Genomic DNA, 6,149 nt, shown 5'->3' on the forward strand with positions numbered 1-6,149 from the left:
TTTTTGGTTTAAGCATTTCAAAGTTAGAATTTGTTTAAACATCTCAGTTTTTAAAGAAGCATTCTTTTATTAGAAGTATTAACAAGCGTAAGAAAGATAAAGAAAAGAAAAGAAGAAGGCCAAGGTCTTAAGTAGATCCCAAGGTCAAGACTTTAGGGATTTTGGCACACAAGGTGCTTAAAGAAAATGCCAAGGCATTATATATTAGAAGTATTAAAAGATAACAAGTATTTTACTTTTATCAGTGGCACTGTACTGGACTCTCAGTAGTCCTTGGGCTGGGCTCCCATAGTCGGTCCCTAGGTTTAGATAACCTAGTATGCAGGACTTTCAGTAGTCCTTGGGCTGGGCTCCCATAGTCGGTCCCTAGGTTTAGATAACCTAGTAAACCCTACTAGATTCGGGACCAGCTATCTCGGGTCTAGTTAGGGATGCGCGCATAGCAAGTACAGTTGCCGGGTCCAAGAAGAAGTTGATTATTATTTTGAAGTATTATAAGTATAAGTTTTTGAACAAGTAAAACGAGTTTTACATAAACATAAAGTATTAGAGATTAAGTTAGAACAAATGAAATAAGTTTCATATAGTTCTAAAAATCAGTAAGTTTAGTTCTTTATTCTACCATGTTTACCTAGTGGATGAGTAGTTTTCATGTTTATCTATTAGATGAGTAGCATGATTAGCTATTAGAATTACATGAGTAGATTCCTTAGCTTTTCTTTGCTATTAGTTTGACATGAGCAGTTATGTTTATGCTTTATTTCTTTTTAGAGCATATAGTTTCTAGTTCTTTTCATATACATGCACATTCGTGATTTTGTGAGTTAGATAGCGCTTACTAAGCAAATTTTGCTTATAGATTGCACTTCCTCTTATTGCAGATACAGGAAAGGAAAAGATATAGAAAGGAAGGCGACAAGGAGGTGTTCGAAGGATGTGTGATGCCAGGACTATGGAAGCCTTGGGACTAGGAAAGTAGTTTTAATTTTAGTTTCCGCATTTTAGTTATTGTAAACATTCGAGTTGTATTTTAAGTTCATGTCATTTGAGATTATTCTGTTTAGATTGCATGTAGGATGAGTTCAGTTTAGTAAGTAGATATTTGTATGTTTGATACTTATTTAACTGCGTGGTTGATTGATATGTGTTCTAGCCGCTTGTGGTTGAGTATATATTGCATGTATTGTTGAATATGGTCACCGGTACAGGGGAGACTCTGTTGAAATTTTTCGGTAGGGTTTCCATGTGATTTTTAATCATACCGGTTAAGTAGAGTTAGTAGTTAAGTAACGGTCATCCTTAGAGAGTAGTAGTAGTAAGAAGGGTGGTCGTTACACAGTCCCTAGCCATATGTCCTTCCCGTCCGTAACTGTAACACTTTCTTGTACCCTTGTGGCATACTCCGGAATGCTGCTTCCCACAAATGGTACACTGAGGGTACTTGGGTTGCTTATTTGTTGAACCTCCTTTAGTGTTGTTCCATTGCTTTCTATTTCCATTGGGGTTTCCTTTCCAGCTTGCTCTGGTACCTTGAGGTTTCTGTCCTTCTGTCTGTGGTTGATTCTTATTCTCATTCACCGCCTTCTGATAGTGTTCGGTGATCAAAGCACTGTTGACCAGCTCTTCTGTAGTCTGCGGCCTATTAATTCCACCGGCCACATTCAAAGCTATCTCGGGTCGGAGCATTTTCAGCATCAGTCTGACCCTTTCCCTTTCCGTGCTGACCAACTCTGGGCAGAGGCGTGCGAGACGGTTGAAGCGCTTCACTGCTTCGTTAACTGATAAGTCACCTTGCCGGAACTCAGTGAACTCGTCGTAATGCCGGTTTGTTACTCACATATGGAAGAACTCCTCGAAGAACTCTGCTTCGAAGTCCGTCCAGTTCATCTGATTAACCAGTCTCTTGACCTTAACTCTTTCCCACCACATTCTTGCGTCTCCAGAGAAGCAAAATGATACACACTTGATCTTTTTTGATACAGGCTAGTCCAACAGTTCCACTATACTTTCCACTGTCTTGAACCAGGCCTGGGCGTCCCATGGCTCACAAGTACATGAGAAGTTCTCCGGCTTCAGCCTTAGCCACTGTATCAAGTAGGTCTCCTGTCGGACCACTGGGGCAGGGGCTACAAGTGGTACTGGTGCAGCTGTTGGTATGATGGGCACTGCATTCTGATTTCCTGGTGGGGTGACAGGATTTCCTTGCTGACCCATCAAAGCAGTGATCACTTGTTGTTGTTCCGTGATCTGACGCTGGAGGTCTGTGACCACTTGGGTCAGATCTGGTGGAGTCATTGTCTCCTCGGTCCTGTTACCGCGTCTTCTAGCCATATCTATTTCCATAAATAACAATAAGGCTAGCGTAAGTCTAGAGTCATCCCTACTTATATTCGTGCACATTAATCATCGTTTATCATACATAAAGGAAATCCATATCAGTCATACTTAGGTTCATGCATACTAAAAACATTTCTTATCATGCATAAATAGAAACAGAAATTCTTACTTGGAGCGGCAGGATGGAGGCATGATGTGTGTGTAGTGGGAAGGCTAACTTGGCTCTGATACCAAGTTGTAACGCCCGCCCCTCCTGCTAGTAGGGCGGGGTTACTTACTTGCAAGGGGAAAACATACATGCATATTAAAACTTCTTTTTAATATAAAACAGCGGAAGTACTTTTTTTTTTTTATATTCTTTTAATGAACGAGGTCACGATGTCATATTCTATCATAAACATGAATAAGTATCATGAAATCATGCGAAACATTAACATAAATAAACTTAGTTCATGTCAAAATAAAATAACATAAGCAGGTTTTTTTTCTTTTTTTTAGCCGAGCTAATGCCCGCCCCTCCTGCTAGTAGGGCGGGGTTACTTACTTGCAAGGGGAAAACATACATGCATATTAAAACTTCTTTTTAATATAAAACAGTGGAAGTACATATTTTTTTTTATATTCTTTTAATGAACGAGGTCACGATGTCATATTCTATCATAAACATGAATAAGTATCATGAAATCATGCGAAACATTAACATAAATAAACTTAGTTCATGTCAATATAAAATAACATAAGCAGGTTTTTTTTTCTTTTTCTTAGCCGAGCCACCACCACACACATCTCTTGCCTCTCCTGCGGCTCCCCTAGTTTATCAATTCTTTGCCTTTATATGCGGTACAAGGAAAGTAAGCTATAAGCACACAAGCTTAGTAAGATCTTTTCCTACTCACAAAAAACGTATTTCATAGCATAATCACATAATCATATAGTAATGGAGACATAATCATCTAAACATCATATCATGTAAACATAGCATCATAACATATCATCTCATAAAGAACATCATGCTATATCATATCATAAATCATAAGAGCATCATGTCATATAAATCATAAGAGCATATCATATCATAAAGAAACATCATGATATATCATATCATAAATAAAAAAGCATCATGTCATATAAATCATAAGAGCATATCATATCATAAAGAAACATCATGATATATCATATCATAAATAAAAGAGCATCATGTCATATAAATCATAAGAGCATATCATATCATAAAGAACATCATGATATATCATATCATAAATAAAAGAGCATCATGTCATATAAATCATAAGAGTATATCATATCATAACTTATTATATCATGCAAGATGTCTTTTAAAATATGTGTCATGTCATGTGCAAGATGTCTTAAAACATATCATATAATACTTGAACATAATATCATCATGAGGGCCCGACTTGTACCACATACATACATAAATGCGCGCAATCCCTAGGACAGGGTAGCTAGCCCCGAACCTACTAGGGAACTAGGTTCGTACTACGACCGTCGACCTAGGGGCGTACTAAGGAGCCCATCCCTTTTTACTAGACCCGTTCATAGTCCGTCGGCCTAGGGGCGCTTATGGAGCCCACCCTTGGTACAAGCCATACAAAGTAAAATAACATGTCATAGTCACTTATCATATCATGAAGAGTGCTCTTAGTCCCAATTAATAGGGAAGCAACTCTTAGGTCTTTACTTGTCATGTCATAAAGAGTGCTCTTAGTCCCACTTAATAGGGAAGCAACTCTTAGGCCTTTACTTATCATATCGTAAAGAGTGCTCTTAGTCCCACTTAATAGGGAAACAACTCTTAGGCCTTTACTTATCATGCCATAAAGAATGCATACTTGAGCATATAGCACATCATAAGAGTCATCATAATGCATGATTCATAAGCATACATAAATGAGCATATTACTTGTCATATCATAAAGCATGCATACTTGAGCATAAATCACATCACAAGAGTCATTATCATGCATGGTTCATAAGCATACATAAATGAACATATTACTTGTCATATCATAGAGCATGCATACTTGAGCACAAAACACATCATGAGAGTCATTATCATGCATGGTTCATAAGCAAACATAAATGTGCATATAATGCGTCATAGGAAACATAATCATGCATGGAAAACCTTAACTACAATCTCTTCATTCATATTGTAGCATGTGAGACACATAGTAAAAACATAATTGAGTCTCTAACCCTAATTCCATGTAGTGGCCGAAAGTTCCAAGCCTAGCCCTAGGTTATAAACAACATAAAATCATGTGAACCCTAAATCAATTTCATATCATAAATCATTAAGAACATAATGAGCATATTTGGTTTAGGTTCTAAGCTCCCTAGGTTCTTGGTCTTGTTATGGCCGAAAGTTACCATGTCTAGTTCCAGGTTATAAACAACATAAAAGCATGTGAACCCTAAACCAATTTCACATCATAAATCATTAAGAACTTAATGAGCATATTTGGTTTAAGTTCTAAGCTCCCTAGGTCTTTTAACTTGGTTATGGCCGAAACTTAGGAGTATGAAACGAAGTTCTAAACAACATACAAGCATAAGAATATCAAGCTAACTTCATATCATATCATAAGGGAATTCATGAGCATGCTAGATTTAATTTTAAGCTTCTTTGGACCCTAAAATTAATCATGGCCGAAACATAAGGAGACATGTATATAGATTTCAAGCAACATTCAAACATGATAACTCTAAGTTAGCTTTATATCATGTCATAAGAAGAGTCATGAGCATGTTAGAGTAAGTTTTAAGCTCTCCTAGGTCTTAATTCTCATCATGGCCGAAGCCCTAAGGTGCAATACATCAAGGTTCCAAACAACATACAAGCATGAAACCCTAAGAAATCTTCCTACCTTTTCATAAGGAAAGTCATGAGCATGATAGCTTAAATTTTTAAACATTTCTAGGTCTTCATTTCTATCATGGCTGAAACCCTAATTCCCTAAGGTGGCATGCATTTAGGTTCCAATCAACATACAAGTGTGAAAACACTAAGTACTCTTCATAACATATTAATAAGCAAGTCATGATCATGGTAGACTAAATTTTTAACCTCTCCTAGTCAATTACTTCTATCATGGCCGAACACTTCATGAGCATGAATTTAGGTTTTAAGCTACATACAAGCATAAGAACATAAACTAATCTCTTATCATAGGGTACATATCATAAGGACATAGTGAGCATGTTTAGTTTAGGTCTTAAGCCTTCCTAATCTTTTATTCACACTTTGGCCGAAAGTTCAAGAGCATGGATCTAAATTTTAGGTAAGCATACAAGCATAAGAAACATTAACTAACTCCTATACTAGGGTACATATCATAAGAACATAGTGAGCATGCTTAGTTAGGTCTTAAACTTCTCTAAATCTTTTATTCAAGTCTTGGTCGAAAGTTTCAAGAAGTGATCCTAGGTTTTTTTTTCTAAGTATCCTTACCTCATGGGAAACACATAAACAACTTATACCACAGGTGAGGGGATACTTACATCCTCTTGCTTGTTTTTCCTAAGGAAGATGGTACCCTTGTGAAGAGGAAGAAGAAAGCTTCCCCCTTCTTGTTCTTCCTTTTGTTTTCTCTTGTTTGTAAGGAGTAGGTCTTGAGGACTCCTTGTGAGCTAGTTTCCTTAGGAAGGAAACCTTAGCTTGGATTTTGGAGATGAGAGGTAGAGCTTTAGATCTCGTTGGAGAAGGAAGAAGGAGAAGAAAATGGAGGAGGAAGAAGAAGGAGGAAGAATTAACCAAACTTTCTTTCCCTTTTCTTCTCTCATTCCTA

Source organism: Zingiber officinale, chromosome 3A (genome assembly GCF_018446385.1).
Source record: "Zingiber officinale cultivar Zhangliang chromosome 3A, Zo_v1.1, whole genome shotgun sequence".
NCBI classification, from domain to species: Eukaryota; Viridiplantae; Streptophyta; class Magnoliopsida; order Zingiberales; family Zingiberaceae; genus Zingiber; species Zingiber officinale.